This window comes from Neofelis nebulosa, chromosome 10 (assembly GCF_028018385.1).
Source record: "Neofelis nebulosa isolate mNeoNeb1 chromosome 10, mNeoNeb1.pri, whole genome shotgun sequence".
Taxonomy (NCBI): domain Eukaryota; kingdom Metazoa; phylum Chordata; class Mammalia; order Carnivora; family Felidae; genus Neofelis; species Neofelis nebulosa.
The window spans coordinates 22,882,559-22,899,621 of record NC_080791.1 but is presented as its reverse complement, the minus strand read 5'-3'; the positions used below and the strand labels follow the sequence as shown (position 1 = coordinate 22,899,621).

At 39.9% G+C, this 17,063-nt stretch overlaps 1 protein-coding gene across 6 annotated transcripts in view; it reads left to right on the top strand.

Moving 5' to 3' along the window:
* Positions 1–17,063, top strand: part of CDON (cell adhesion associated, oncogene regulated) — a 104,086-nt gene that overhangs the window by 13,122 nt on the left and 73,901 nt on the right. The window contains exon 1 of one of the 6 annotated variants that reach the window (XM_058687246.1): positions 5,521–5,861. The exons of 4 other annotated variants lie outside the window; for them this stretch is intronic. The gene's annotated coding sequence lies outside the window, so the exon portion shown is untranslated. Of the gene's footprint in view, positions 1–5,520; positions 5,872–17,063 lie in introns of those variants that run through there. One more of the 6 variants, XM_058687247.1, reaches the window with a different exon arrangement.

Sequence of the window (17,063 nt, the reverse complement as noted above, 5' to 3'; positions counted from 1 at the left end):
AACGGGGGAGGGTCAGAGAGAGGGAGACACAGAATCTGAAACAGGCTCCAGGCTCTGAGCTGTCAGCACAGAGCCCTACGTGGGGCTCGAACTCACGGACCGCGAGATCATGACCTGAGCCGAAGTCGGCCGCTTAACCCACTGAGCCACCCAGGCGCCCCGCAAAGGAGCTTTTTAGAAGTAAATCTCATTTTACATTTGTGTCTTTGTGGAATGAACATCAAATCTACATTGAGATGTTCTTTTCTCTTAATGGTTGTTCCATGATACCCCTGTATCCAAAACATGACGGATGATTATCAAGACATAATTTGGTTTTTCATTTCTTAGATTTGTTAGAAAATGAATTCAGGCTTTGCAGTTTTTAATTTTATTTTTTTAATTTTATTTTTAACGTTTATTTATTATTGAGAGACCGAGCATGAGCAGGGGAAGGGCAGACACAGAATCGGAAGCAGGCTCCAGGCTCTGAGCTGTCAGCACAGAGCCTGACGTGGGCTCGAACTCACAAACTTCAAGATCATGACCTGAGCTGAAGCCGGGACACTCAACCAACTGAACCACCGAGGCACCCCTCAAACTTTGCAGTTTTACGTGATGCTTTTAATGTTGCTTTGACCAGTTGTTAACTTCTCTTTCGTTTTGTGTCGCTGTATAAGGTTGGCTAAAACAAATGCTAACGCTAAAGCATTTAATGACAGCTAATTTGTATTATTTTGGTGAAAATCAAGCCAGTTGTTAACTGTTTAATGAAATAGTTTAAAAATGGTTTTGATGACAAGATCGAGAAGAAAGAAAAATAGACATTCTTAAAGGCAAATTTTGCTCCTTCTTCATTGGAGTGAAGAGTGAGTTGTGATAGCAACAGAGACCAGCTTCCAGTAAGAGGTGTGAGGCTGTTTATTTTCACTCTGGAGATGTATATACTACAGAAGGAAAACTCTGGCCTTGCTTAACCTAAGCAAGTCATTACTTATCTACGATCTGGCAAGCAATTTGATTAAAGCTGACAGAGCTCATATAATACCAGAACCAGGCCCTCTTAATGATTGATGAGGCTTGTCTGTAAGTCTTTTTTTTTTTTTTTTTTTTTGAAAGAAGAAAAACTGAACAAGAATGAATACTTGTTCAGATCTCTAATTGCCCAGTATAAGCCAAGCCTATAATGTTGTTTTGTGTACAGTGATTAATATGTATTAATTTGTATGTTGTTTTAGGTAATGGTTAAATGGCTTTAAAATAATACTTTTATGTCAGCAGGTTAATTTGGCTTTTACATGATTAAATTCTTAAAATATTAGGGTTCCTGCCTGATATTTTTAACATCTTTTAAATAATGGTTTTCTTTGATGTTTCTTTGATATTCTTTAGTATAGTGGAAGTTTTAACCTATAATTTTCTTCTTTGTTCTCTTGTGAAATTGAATTATTTGGAAAGTCTTCAGCTTTAATTTTAATTTTTCAACCCCTTGCTCTCTAAGGGTATGAAAATGATTTGGACAATTGTTAGAGCATATTTGGGCTGTGGGGTGTTGTGACTCATTTCTTTGCTGCATTATTTGTTTCTTTCCCAACAGACTGATACTAGGTGTGACTGGAATGTGCTGAATGTTCTTGCCACGCTTTACATCATTATTCTATGTAGGGTGCTTAGCTCAACTAATGAAGAGAATTTTTTTTTTATCATTCATATGCTGCTTAGTAGATGGTGGGCTACTAAGGACTGGCGGACAGCTCCCCCAACCCCACAACTTGTTTTAGGTAAACTTAGCATGTGGAATTTCCATTAATGGAACAGTTGAATTGAGAATGAATTAGTTTTCTGTAAAATTCTGGGAATTTTTAGGCATCGTATCATAGGGGTTTGGATGAGGGTAAGCTCTAGAGAGTGAGTACCTGGGGTCAAAGCCAGCTTGCACTACAGTCTAGTGACATGACCTCCCTGTGCTTTGGTTTCTTCACCTGTATAATGGGAATGAATGATAGCTCATCAGGCTCTTGGCCATCTCATTTTAGTGTTCATGTGATCAGGTAGATGGTTCTCGAGGGCGAGTGTTGCTGCTCTGATTGTTATGATTGATATCGGTGAGATGGGCTCATATCCACAAAAGGGGGTATTATGGTGACACAGTGAATTAGAAACTGTGGAATCAGAATCAAATGAGTGGGGATTAAACTCTGGGGAGCCACAAATGGGGGAATAAGCTGGAATTGATTATATGTTTTTGGACTGGTTAGAACCCAGTGCATAGCAAAGAGCGCAGTTGGGTGAGTATTGAGCTAATACTCAATTAGCTCAATTAGTAAGAGCTAATGGGGAACTTTTGGGAACATTCCTTTGACTTTCCAAACAAGTGAACACCATTTGACTCTCTTGTTCCACATGTTCAATTTTGTAACTTTGTGATCTCCCCTTCTCCCTTCTTATCTCCCCAAACTCAGTGTAAACATACTTCAGTTTAATACCAAGAAAATAAAATTTATTTTGTGAGAGATGTACTTCATACCTACCTTCACTGACATGTTCTTAGAAGCAAGGACTATTGTTGGTACCCTTGCTAATTTTCTGTTGATAATTTCCCCAACAAATGTTTTTTCTTTTTTAATTTTTTTAATGTTTATTTATTTTTGAAGGGGAGAGAGACAGAGCGTGAGCAGGGGAGGGGCAGAGAGAGAGGGAGACACAGAATCCGAAGCAGGCTCCAGGCTCTGAGCTGTCAGCACAGATCCCGATGTGGGGCTCAAACTCACGAGCTGTGAGATCATGACCTGAGCTGAAGTTGGACGCTTAACCGACTGAGCCACCCAGGCGCCCCATCCCCAGCAAATCTTCTTATCTATGGGAAATCCCGGTTTTCTGGAATTCTTATATGTATACTTAAATAATGAGCTTGACTCTTACGTCCTTTTAAATTTGTTACTTTTCTTTTGGACTTACATATGGTCAGAACAGATGAACACTTAACTGGGATTGGTAGCATTAAAGACCACCAATAAAGTGCCATCCCCAAGTTGTTTCCAAGAGAGAAATAGAATAGATGTGGAATCATCAGATGTAAATATTTGACATGGAGATAGGCCAGTTATGCACACTGTCAGTCCCACCCCAGCCACTCCCCTATTTTGTTTCTAGCTGGCCGGCTTAAGTATGTTGCCCTCAAGTGACTGTTGAAGATCGAAGTTTAGCGGTGGAGGTGCGCATCCAAAAAATTGAAGAGGGGATTGTGGAACCAGAACATGACAGGTGGTGGGCAGTCTTCCCTTTTTGGCTGGCCATTCCCTCTTTATCCGTAGGGTTTTGTTTTTGGTTGTTGTCCACAGTGACAGTAATAATGCTTCAGGAAGGAGGCACTTACGCATTTTGTTGTTGTTGTTGTATTCTTTGAGTTAAGCCCTGAAAACTCCATCTGTTTTCTTCTAGTCCGCTGGTTGGCCTCATTATTGTATTTCTATCACTGGAATCAGGGTTTTCAGGGAAACACGGTAATTTTTGTAGTGATACTGAATGCATTTGCAGGAGAAAACATTGTGCCACAACTCTGCAAATGCACAGACTTTAAGGTATTCCCAGGGGTGCCTGGGTGGCTCAGTCAGTTATAAGCATCCGACTTTGGCTCAGGTCATGATCTCATGGTTCGTGGGTTCGAGCCCTGTGTCAGACTCTGTGTTGACAGCTCAGAGCCTGGAGCCTGCTTCAGATTCTTTGTCTCCCTCTCTCTCTGCCCCTCTCCCGCTCATGCTCTTTCAAAAATAAATAAACGTTAAAAAAAAATTAAAAAAGATATTCCTTCTGGGTCCTATAACATAGAGGATAAAGCTTGGTTGTATTGCATTTATAGAGTTTTCTTAGGGTGGTGGTCTTGGTGGCTTTGGAGGTAGGTGGCATTTATAGGATTCTTTTAACTGTTTTGATTTGGGGGACTGTGAATCTTGTGTTTGAAACTGTAATTCTTGTTCTATCCCCCAACCCCACTCTCAACTCAGATCTGCAGGGATGTGTGTGATCAAGGAAATAGCTGTGTGTTTGATTAGTGAATCTAGTGTCTTAACTGAGATGATAATGTATTTTGCTAAAAAGGGGTCAGCGCTCAAACTTTGTCAAAAGGCAAAATTCTTATAAACTATTACTGATTAAATGATTTTTATTACGAATCTCTTAATCATATACAAAAGAAACTAGATGCAAACTTCTTGTAAAACTAAAATTTACAAAATAAATATATTACCACAAAACCAATATAATTCAAAAATGTAAAATCTTTAAAACATTTTTTAGATTGTCAGTATTGTAGAAAGAAACTTTTGCTTGTTTTATATTTCACTTGCTTATTTCATATGATTGTTTTAAAATTTTAAGCGTGATTAGTACAGTTTTTCTTTTTTTAATAATGACCTTATTTTTAACTACTGGTCCAATATTTTGTGGGCAATCACTTTAAAAGTGCACTGCTGGGGCGCCTGGGTGGCTCAGTCGGTTGGGCGTCCGACTTCAGCTCAGGTCACGATCTCGCGGTCCGCGAGTTCGAGCCCCGCGTCGGGCTCTGGGCTGATGGCTCAGAGCCTGGAGCTTGCTTCCGATTCTGTGTCTCCCTCTCTCTCTGCCCCTCCCCCGTTCATGCTGTGTCTCTCTCTGTCTCAAAAATGAATAAACGTTAAAAAAAAATAAAAAAATAAAAGTGCACTGCTATATATATAGTACCGAGCAATTAAACAACCCATTCAATGAAGTGTTTGTATGTATTAATATTTGCTTATTGCCGATGAGCCAGAGTGATAGGGGATCTTTGTAATTTGTGTGTTCATGATGTCGTATAAGGCTGTGTGCCATGACACATGCTTTTCGAGTTTGTCACACTTATGCCGCCATGAGCTGGAAGATAATTCACATCTGCTTTTCCTCTTACCTGTTTCAGAACTTCCTTTGTACTCTGTATTCTGTAACTTCATGTGACTTTCACATGTCACAGACATGACCCAAAAACACGAATGCAAATTAGGCACTGAAATCTTGTGTCCTGCCTTCATTGTCTGGCTAATGATTCACAGTAAGTTTACAGTAATTGAGTTCCAGAAGCGCAGAAACACAGTGAAATTTATAAAAAATAATTTTTGTCCCTCCGACAATCATTTCGCAGATTAAAATCGAGAAAGAGAGAATAAAAGTTGCTGGAGCTTGAAAAAATTAAAAAAAAAAAAAAAGAGAAAGAAAACTAAAACCTGATAGTTTTGAGAATCCCTCCAGAATGGGAAGTGACCATGGATTCTCATGGACATCAATGGACATAAAACCAGATTTCTACTCAAGGCCTTTCTTTTAATTAGGAAGCTGTAGGTAGAAAGGGGTAAGAGGTAAGCGTAGGCATGGGATTGCCCTGGGTTCAGATGTTACCCCTGCCCTTTACAAGCTCTGGAATCTTGGGGAGGTTACTAGAGTTTTCTTCTTTACTGTTACCTCACTTGTAAAATGGAAACAATACCCATCTTTAGGAACGTTGTGGGGATCAACAATAATGCATGTAAAATCTTTCACCAATAAACTTAATAATTGGTAGTTGTTATCCTTTAGAATAATTAATTTCATAAGACAGCTGTTTGGTAAGATGTACAAGTAGATTTACTTTCACACACAGTAAAGCCAGTTAACTCCCTGCCTAGTGGAAGCAAGAGGCAAGGGTGGGGTAGAGTATCAGAATTATTTGGCAAGGTTTTTCATGCTGCACATAGAGCCCCGCCTCCTTAAATCATTTCCAAGTGACCTACCATCACCACTGGGACTGGATCATCGCTCTTTGGTGCTGGGGGAGAAAGATGACAGGTCTACTGACTGAAGCATTTGAGTCTTTTTCCGGTAACTCGGACGTAGTAAGTGCTTGTACGACCTTTTAAAATCTTAATTTTATAAATACGTATAAAGACAAACATTTGTTTATGCAGATAAATCAGTGAGTTGATTTTGTCCGGTATTGACAGGGAGTGACTAATCCACCTCATGTGTGTGTATAAATTAGCATTGTGGCATTTTGCTTAAAAAATGTGCTTGTTTTCCTTAGGTATTTTTTTGCCAAATTCAGTACTTTAAAAAGTGTTGGCAAGAGGTGAGACAGACTGACTCGATAGTTTTAAGGGAATTTATATAACTCTCTGTGGTTTCACCCAATGAATTTGGCCAGTACTGTCTAAGTATGTTTGAAACACCTCCTTGAGAGTTATCTTCCTAAATTTAATAACAACTTTATGTGGCAGGATTTTATTTACATGGTTTTGACCGCACAGAAATTCATGCCACATTGCAGGAAACATGAGTATGTACAGTAAGAAGCCCTGATGTTTTCGTCTGTAATGCCAATCTCTGTCATAAGTATATGAAGTTTTTTGTTTTAGCTGCAAACCCTTCTAACTGTAGTAAAAGCAGAGAATTGCATTTACCTATTGTTGGCCCTATGCCTGTATGACTTTCAAGTTCATGGTGAATGTTTCTGCGGAGTCTACTGGGTTATTTCTGTGGGTGAGCAAAGTGATAATAGTGCTTCTGATATTGTCGATAGTATCCTTTTCTCTTCAGGTTGAAAAGAACTTTTGATAACATCTTTTATTTACTGTCTTCTCCCTTTTGCCCGTGGCTTTTCTGTAATGCTGCGTCCTGCACTGTGTTAGTCATTTGGCTTAAGTACCTATCACATTATACAGCACATAACTATTAGCTATTGATTTTAAAAAAAATTGACATAATAAAAAATAGGAAAATATGGGTGTTCACTTCCATCAAAGACCAAATAAACTCAGTGAACAGGTCATAAAGCATTAGTGTTGATTGTCTTAAACTGCTATTTAGGAGTGGGACACTATTCTTGTATCTTCTCTTTTGGCTTACTAGAATGTTTTTAAGCATATTAAATTAGTAGTCTGTGAAATAACTTCATAATTCACAGGAAACATTGCTGGGTTTCTCTCAATGTACGTTCATTCATTCATCAACATTTGTTAAGCACTCATTTTGTGCAAGAAACTTCCCAGGTATGGTACATAGTGGTGAGCAAAATAGACCTGGCTCCTTCCCCTCATGGAACTGACAAACTAGTGGTTAATCCAGGTCAGGTAGGAATTTTTCACATTTATGTGACCTGTAAGTATCTAGCCTAGTTCTTTTTTTTTCAGAGTATAAAGAGTCAGATGAAGTCAAATTGTGCACGTTCTCTTCAAGGAATCCTCCTTGGCTATAATTTTGACCCGGGGGAAATCAGGTTAAAATGAAAATCAAAGCCATTACTGAAGAAGGAAAGAAGTTTTAAAGCATGAAGTTTTAGAGCGGTGTGTGGAGAGAGAGTAATGGATTTTTTTTTTCGTTGAATGTAGGGATGTATACATGTAAATTTCCTGCGTCTGAAACACCGCTTTCCTGGCAGGGTCTAAAAGTTTGACCTGTTTTGGAGGGGAATGTTACTAATGAAGAGAAGGGATGACACTCTGGTACCAGAGGTCAACGTTCTTTGAGTGGTAGAAACCTGTCAATACCAAGAAGATTAAAAATGCTGTTTTAGGGACATTTGTTGGTTGAGATTCAGGATGAAAAGCTATGGGCATGTCTGTGTTCAATGCTCCATTAGGGGGTGCGTGATTTAGCCTATATTGTAACCAAAGGTTGGTATTGACTATTATACTATATGTATATTATAATATACTATGTAACAATTGTGTATACTATGCTTGTAATACATGACATATGATAATATATATAATAATATTAAATATACTGAGTTAAGACAATGAAAACTTAGGTCTATTGATTAGTTGTTTCTCAACATCAGTCTTCAAAGCAGCATAGTTTATAATGAAGATTTTATATTTGGAGTAAAATGAGGAGCAGTGGACCAAAAGACGTGTAGTGATTGCTTTCTACAGCTAAATTTATTCTGAAACTATGTTTTGCCTGCCTTTTTGTTCTGTTCCACTGAGACGATAGTGGACGGCAGTTTTTAATTTGTCTAAGAAAGTATTCTTGGCGAATGGTTGGCAGGCTTGCATGGGATCATCCAGGTGTATTGCCTTAGTTTTCAGTATCACTGGTTATTGAAATCCGAATTTCTGGGAACCAGTGCTGTAGATTAAACCTAGTAAGTTGTCAGTATGCAGTCGTCTGTCCTGGGATGTGGCTTCTTTGCCATTTCTCGTGCCAGATGTTTGTCTGTCTGTGAGATACATGTGCCCAAGGGTTGACGATGCATCAGCATCGAGGAGGGTTCCCTTCTTGCCACAACCTTAAGTTGGCTTTTTATCTTTCTCTAAAAGAAATAGAAATGCCTCACTTGGTTTTCAGTGCACCTTCATTGTTCCCTGTACTGAGGTCAGGAGGCAAGCACCTAAAAGTCTCTCTATATAGAGGCTGCTTTTTAGATGTTTTATTGGTACTGCTGTTGGTTATTTTAATTAGTAGTATGTTTTATGTGCGCCCCGAGGCTGTTCAAGCAAAGAATGTAATTCAAATAAACAAAATAATATCTGATGTTTTGGAACACCCACACCTGCCATCTGGGCCTTTCCTCTTAAGATAGACTTACTTAGGTTGGCAGGGAAGCTAGGAAGAGAAAAAGGAGATGATTATGTGGAGTTATGAAATGTTTTAAATGTAAATTCTTGGAAAGCTTGATAACCCAAGTGTTAAAATTGGGAAGGCCATTTTCTTTTTTTTTTTTTTTTTTTTTTTATTTAAAATTTTTTTTTTTTCCAACGTTTTTTATTTATTTTTGGGACAGAGAGACAGAGCATGAACGGGGGAGGGGCAGAGAGAGAGGGAGACACAGAATCGGAAACAGGCTCCAGGCTCCGAGCCATCGGCCCAGAGCCCGACGCGGGGCTCGAACTCACAGACCGCGAGATCGTGACCTGGCTGAAGTCGGACGCTTAACCGACTGCGCCACCCAGGCGCCCCTGGCCATTTTCTTCATAAGCAGTGGTTGAAGATAAATACTGAGTGTTCACAAGAAGACCGATCTTTTCCATTGTTTTACATGTTCCCAACAACTTTTACATGTCTCTCTAACAGTGTTTCCAGAGTTCCGCGAGTACCTTAGAGATAATTTGACTGTAAAACGGTGAAGGACACTTTCACAATGCAAGAGCATTTGCCAGGGAAATTTCTCCAGTTTTTTTAGTTGGATATGAAATAAAGGGGCTACTTCTATAGGTTTTTACAATGAAATCGTAAAATAGTCTCCGACTAAAGTAACATGTAAAAAAATTTTCTTTTCAACTTAGCTTTTTTTTTTTTTTTTGAGTTAACACAAATACTCTTTTTCTGTTTGCAAACTGAAGTGAGCTATATATGCTTTTGACTTAATTTTTAGAGCTGAAAATGTGTTGATTTTGGATACCTTGGCTGGATTCCCCCCCACCCCCACCCCTTTCCCTCTTTCATTAAGTGCAGTCTTTTTTGGAGTTTGCCAGAGATGAGGCAAAACTCGTATAAGAGTTGCACCTGAGCTTTTAAGTGTTTTTTTTTTCCCCCCTCACTTAAACACAGCACTTGTAAAAGGTTTGTCATAGAATCCTAAAGCTGGAAAAACTTACGCGGTTCTTTTCCCCTTTACAGACAGAACCTAAGCCACACTAAATTAGCAAATGTTCTACCTGGCTGACATTCTCTAGGAAAAAGAAATATATCCATTTAGAGCACTAACTTAATTTTTAAAAAATATATTTAAAATATATTTATTAAAATATATTTATTTAAATGCCTTACAGTAGTTTTTAAACATAATATTTTTTAAATGAGGGCTCCTGTCACTTCTTGAAGCTTTTTTATACCTCAAAAACAGTTTTATTTTTTTTTTTAATTTTTTTTTTTCAACGTTTTTTATTTATTTTTGGGACAGAGAGAGACAGAGCATGAACGGGGGAGGGGCAGAGAGAGAGGGAGACACAGAATTGGAAACAGGCTCCAGGCTCCGAGCCGTCGGCCCAGAGCCCGACGCGGGGCTCGAACTCACGGACCGCGAGATCGTGACCTGGCTGAAGTCGGACGCTTAACCGACTGCGCCACCCAGGCGCCACAAAAACAGTTTTAAATGCTATTGTTTATATGTAATCCAAGAGTTAAAGATGTCAGAAATTTAGGAAATGAGATCATGGTAGTCCCTATTGTCTTACTCTACTTTTTGCCCCCCGCCCATCTTTTTTTCCCCAGCTACCTTGAATATAAGCATGCAGTACACTTTTGTTGTGTAAATGAATGGGAAACTACTTTTTTTGTGTTTTTAGGCTACAGATTCCAACTGTACTCACAGTCTGGCTTAGAAAATGGGTCAAGTGAAGAGATTTTAGACTATTAAACCAAGGATCCAACCCACAACACTCTTATAATTCCAAGACCCACATTAATCATGTCATTGTATAAACAGTGAAGCTGTAACTCTCCTGTAAATCTCACCAAAACAAAACAAAACAAAATGAGACAAAACCCCCCTCATGTTGTTCATAGAAGCCAATGATGACAAGTCCTTAAAAGTATAGGGTCTACAGATGTATCAACATATAAATTGTATTCTACACATGTAAGGTGTTGCTATGTTGTGCATATAGGAAACGTTGAATACAGTGTAATATAAAAAAATTTAAGAAATAATACCAGAACTTGTATGTCTAAGTCAGAATCTGTAAGCTGTGTGTTCAGTCTCACGTTGTTATGCCACGAAATTTGGAGTTCCTTTGGAATTATCTTAACTGGTTATAGCACTGTAAAAAAAAATTTGGAGTTCTTGATTTATTGGGAAATAGCCACTAATGAATAAATTTGTCGATAATGTTGGAGTTAGGACACTATAGTGTTAAACATCAGATGTTATCATAACAATGAGAATGGTTTTTACACCTGGTTTACACATTGTCACTGAAAATATTTAACAAAGGATTTTCAGAACAGTTTTACACAGAGGAGTGTCACTGGAATAAGTTGATGTGTATTAGGTCACATGTGACCCAATAAGTTGGGTCAGTCTGCTACTATGGTTTTCCCAGTATTTTATTGTGTGTGTGTGTGTGTGTGTGTGTGTGTGTGTGTGTGTGTGTGTGAGAGAGAGAGAGAGAGAGAGAGAGAGAGAGAGATTTCTGTTTCAGTGTGTCATTGGATCATTTCTTTTGACCATCCTATTTACTGTTGCTTAACTTCATGTCGAAATGTAGCCACTGTTATTTTCTACATAACACTGGTGGCCAGCTTTGCTTCATTTCTGGTAGACAGGCTGGGCCTCAGGCTACATACAGCTACTTCTTTGGCTGCTTCTTTGGACTAAAAGGACATGCCATACTGTGCTGTGTTTACAAAGATACCATGATGTTAATTGATTTTTCTATTTTCTAGTTCATCGGGGCATTGTATCTTGAGCATTTCTTTGACTTTAACTGCCTATCAAAGTTTTCTGGGGCTGCAAGTTTTCTTCATACAGGCCAATGCGTATTTTCACATTTCTATAGACTTAACAGTCCACTTGAGGTAATTAGGTACTGACTGCATAGTAATCTATGATTGGCTTGTATGTCCATTTGTGAATGTGCTTGAAGAGTCCTATTATCAATGCACGGCCAGTCTTCCATGGTACTATGACAGCTTTGATGAAGCTGTGTCTGATCTAATTCCTGTCACTAGTTGAACAAAGCAGGGGCGCCTAAGAAATCCAAACTCCTTCGGTTGTTTTATGCAGCCATGGTTAAAGATGGAATGAAGTCCTTGGAAACCAGTGTCACTATGTTCCAGGTCGCTAGGAAGCTTCCAGCTCAGCAGGTAACATAATATAAAAGTCATTGTGATGGAGATCCCGTGCCCAGCCAGCGTTGATTCAAGTTTATTTACAGCACAGATATTTGTCTTAGATTTCTATTTTTTTCCTTATTTTGCTTTGTCCTAAAGGTTTAATTGTATACAGTAGAATATATTTCATGGAAATGAATTTCTCCTTGAGGTTTTATTTCCTTGTTATTAAAATGAAATCTAAACCAAACCCCTGAGGGCGAGTCTTTTGTAACAGCCAGGGAAAAATTTGTTTCATTTGGTAAGCTCTGAGCAATGCCCTGGACATAATAACAACTATATTAAATTTATTACCCAACACTCCTCTAAAGCCCCCTTTCAAATGCATTCATATTCCTCCTCCTCATCCTTCATCAAAACAAGTTAGCTGAATGTCTGTCTGGACCTTTGTAAGATCAGTCTGTTCAAGTTTAACTAGTTCTTCGCAAACTTAAACATTTTTGCTCTTAGCTAGCTTTTGTTTTGTGGTTACCATAACCCTATTATTTTTTCCCCCGTGAAGCCAATGCCAGTGACAAGCTTGAAAATCTACTGATTTGTGGCAAGTGTTGACTCTTTGGTGCCTGCAAAGCAATCCTTTTGAAACTTGCTGTATTTTGTCTTTTTAATAATCTCTCCCAAGTCTCCTTGGAGAATTTCGCTGTTTGCAGCTGTGTTTTAGAATATTCATAATGCTCCTGTCCAGTTCACGGTGGGTGTCAGAATTAGCCTGTTTCCGTGATTTTTGGTTTCTTGTGTTCTAGAAGCAGGAAGAAATAGGCTCTTTGAAAGACAGTGGAACAGGAACACTTGACTTTTTTAAACACACAAATACTGTGAAGAGACCTGAAATCCACACTCAGACCCCTTCTCTTTTGGAGCGTAATTAGGACCACGCTGACTCCCATTGCCGGCAGCTGCTCACTGTTGCCTTTTTCTGCTGGTGACCTTTGATCTCCGTGACCTTTCCTGGGGTTAGTCCTAGGCCCTTTTCATTGTGTTGGAGCTGAAGTGGCTCATGTGGAGTTGATTATTTCTTTGCTCATTTGGCCTTTTTGGTGCCATAACTCCAAGTCACTTCCATTTTATCCCTCTACTCTTGATGGTCCACAGTGAAAGGAAATGCTTTTGCAGACAGCAGGATCAGTTTGTACGCTTGGCTGACTCGATGGAGGCTCCGGGGACGTGGGGGGAAGGGTTGTGAAGCCTGTAGGTGTCAACAGTTTTCGAGAAGTTTGATCTGAATGATGGTGCGATCATCACCGTGCGCATAAAATGGGCACCGTGAAGAGCTGCGTTTCGTACGGAGGGGTCTGAGTTCTGGTAAGAAGAGATGGCCGCAAGTTACTGATGTGGACCTGGGTGTTTGATGTCCTGCAGCTCTATGTTTGTAAGATTTATATGTTCTTCCTACTGCCTCCGAGCTACTTGGCAGGTCAGAGCATGCATCATCGTCAATTGCACATGACTGCTCTAAGGGATGCTTTCATTTCTAAGAGAAGGAGAGTAACCCCCATAGATTAACATGCTATTAGATGGCGTATTTGCTGCAGCTGGACTGAGGAGAGCACTTTGCTGCTTTTCCTCACCTTCCTCCTGCCCCTACCGGCTCCTCCAGTGAAATCACTGAAAGATGGGTGACAGCTGTTACTCTCATTTTTTGAGGCCCCGTGTGTACAGCGTGAGGACTGTCGCAGATCAAAGGCTGGAGCGATCATGAAGGAGTCAGCAGTTGAGGAATGTGTCTGATCACTCTAAACCGTAGTACCTTTGAAGGGTATATGTGTGTGAAATTCGGTGACATTTTGAAACTCATTTTTAAGAAACTTGAGTGTCCATCCCTATTTCATCCCCATTTTCTTTTTCGTTTTAAAAGTTTGTATTCATGGTATTGATAAGGTGGATTATTTTGAATGAGGAATTGCTACTCCTTCCAATGTAGTGGATTTTTTTTAATAAGGATTAAAAGGGAGCACCTCCTCAAAAGAGAGCACAATCTCGTCTCTCTGTTATTGTCCCCCTCCAATCTCTGAAGCACTTCAGGCTTCTTTCTGTGCCTACTTGGTCTCTTTCTTAGAGTTCCACTTATGCCCAACCCAGCTCATTTTCTCTACGCCTTACGGGATGCACTCTGCATTCACGCTGCCATCAAAACAGCGACAACAAGCCGTGGAAAACCCTGCTGCTTCTCGTGTATTTCCTGTGCTTAAGTGAACACATGTCAAGCACTCACTTGTCCAAGTAGAAATCTGGACAGCAGCCTTGTTCTTTTACTTAAGGTCAAAGCACTGGGGAGGGGAAACAGATGAGCGGACGGTAGTGAATTTCAAAGGTGTCTAAGAGACCGGTTCTTTCCCAGTCCAAATCTTCACTATTAAGTTCTATCAATGCCACCTCTTAATAACATCTGGTAAATATGTCCATGTTGAAAAAATTTTTAAAAATCTTTTAAATCTATCCCCTGGTATTTCTCTAGTACACATCTCCACCCTCATTCGCCAGGGCCTTCTAACTTCTCTTCCGTCCCTCGGCCGTGCTCCACATTGCAGTGTAAATGATTTTTCAAAGGCACAAGTCAGATCTTGTCCCTTGCCTGCTTAGGAGCCATTAGTACTCCCCTCTCATGATAAAAGCTGATACCTTGACCTGATTTCTTTTCTTCTGTATGCTGCAGCTTCTGCTTAACTACGCTGCCTTACCTGCTACCCCATATTTCCTCCTCTTATCTGCAGCCATACTTCCTTACTCTTTTTTTATTATTTATTTTTGAGAGAGAAAGAGACAGAGTGTGAGCAGGGGAGGGGCAGAGAGAGAGGGAGACACAGAATCCGAATAAGACTCCAGGCTCTGAGCTGTCAGCACAGAGCCTGATGCGGGGCTGGAACCCATGAACTGTGAGGTCATGACCTGAGCCGAAGTCCAATGCCCAACCGATTGAGCCATCCAGGTGCCCCTCCTTACTCTTTTGTTAAATGTTTATTAATTTATTTTGAGAGAGAGGGAGAGAGAGCGTGAGAACGGGGGAGTGACAGAGAGAGAGAGAGAGAGAGAGAGAGAGAATCCCAAGCAGGTTCCACACTGTGAGTGCAGAGCCTGACACCGGGCTCTATCTCATGAACCGCAAGATCATGACCTGAGCTGAACAAGAGTTGGATGCTTAACCGATGGAGCCACCCAGGCGCCCCACCTCCTTGCTCTTTCTAATTCTGCACACACATCGCTCTTCATGTTTCAGAGTACCACCTCCCCTTGCTTCTCCTCTCTCCTGCCCCCCAGAGCCCTCTATCAATTCTCCTGATCATTGTTTCTTCTGAGGTGTCTTCTTAAACCGTCTCTAAGTCCAGGTGAAGTGACCCTTCTGTGTTTCCTGCAGTATCTCTGCTTTAGTCTGTGGCTCAGCCACCTCCCCCCCGCCCTCACTTAACTACTTTAATTCTTGAAAACCTCTATTCCCTAAAAGCTTTACCTCTTAGCAAAAACCATTTCCTTGATTTTGATGGGAAAAAATAATCATGACGTATTCCATCCCAATCCAAGATAGCCACGGTTTTCATGGGTGGAAAAAAAAGTCAACTGAGCGATAAAAACAAATTTGTTTTAAAAGAAATTGTACAGGTGATAAACAGTATTTTGAAAGTAAGTAAGTACAGGATGTTCTTAAATACAGTGCAGTGAGTTTACTGTGCTCAACCAAGGAAGAGAAGACTTGAGGCTGGTGGCTGGAGGAGGAGGACCATGAGGAAGTCCTCCTCTCGAGACAGTGGAGGGACAGGAAGTTGACTTTCAGACAATGAGTCTTTTTAAGACTCACAGTGGTCTTCATTTACATTGCACTTAAAAGCTTACGGTACAGAAAAACACTTCATGGCAAAATAAAGGCTAAACATGGGAGTGCTCCCCAACTCTCAGAAATGGTGCTCACAGCACAGAGAGATTAGCAGAAAATGCTCACCAATCTCCCACTCACATGGCATCTGTACACAGAGCACAGTGTTTTGGGTTCCTCCAAACATGGCGGGCCATTCCAATTCTCCTGTTCGATACTTTCCGACTAAACGCTGTGGGGTCATGTAAACTGGTGGGTGTGTCTTTGCCCTAAGCTGTAATACCGAAGTACTCCTTTTTTGCTTCTAATTGAAGAAGTTCTGACGCTGAATAAAAAGCCATCCAAAAAGTGAAATAACCACAGGAGCCCTTGTGGCAAAAATGTTAGTCGTTCTGTTAGGTGAGTCTGTGTTTGGGCGGCTTCTTAGTTGTCCTTTCCCTCACGCGACCATGAACCTTAGGGAGACAGACGTCCTATCTGTCTGTGGCTGAGTTCCCAGCACAGCCTGATGTAGTATTTGTTGAATAAAAGATGGGTTCCTCTGCTTTGAACTCTGAATATATTTCACACGCTCATTGCACTTAATGATACTTTGTTCCAAAGCCAATTATGATTGTGCCCTCTTTTCTCAATTAGGCTGCAGAATCCTTTAGTTCAGGAATGATGCCTGATGCCTGCCTCATCTTCCTTATCTTTGTACCCCTTGTAGGTTCTTGCCCAAAGTAGATTCCCTATGTATGAAATTCTTTGATTGGATGAATGTCTCGTAGAAAAGGTAGGGTTCTTTGAGAAGTCTGTGTAGAAAATGGTATTAGCTGCTTAGGTAAATTATTCAAATATTCAGAATGAAGAAAACTTTTATGGGAGATTTACAATTTGTTGTGATTAAGGTCAGGGTAGCTCAGTGGGCTGGGAAAAAGAAGTGTATGTTTGACTTCCGTAATTGAAATTGTGCTGAATTAATCTTGATTAGCATTCAAAAATTTTTCGGTAAACCTGTTTTGTTTTTTCTTTTGCTTAGTTACTGCAGAAGATCCACTTTTTAAAATCCACAGTTGAGAAATAGCATGTTATGGAAGAGATTATTTGCAAATAAAGACCAATCTTTTATTTTTCAAGAAGGAAATTGTTTTTAAAAAAGGAAACCAACTTAAAGACTTTTCTGTTTTGAAAACCTATCTGGGTCCCAAGTGGAGGTTTTGTTCACAGATTAATCACAGTTATTCCCTGAACCTGAAAGAGAACTATAAGAAAATTTGATATAGGACTCTGGGGAGGGGGATGATTCAGGGAGACAGCTTTGATCATCCTTAGGAAAGCAAAGGCATTGCTTCAAAAACAAAAGAATCAAATCGAGAAATTCAGGAAAGACTTTTCCCAAAGGATTATTCTGGCAGCATGTTGAAAAGAGGTTATAAAAGCATTAAGTTCACAACCTGAACAATAAGTTAAGTAAATG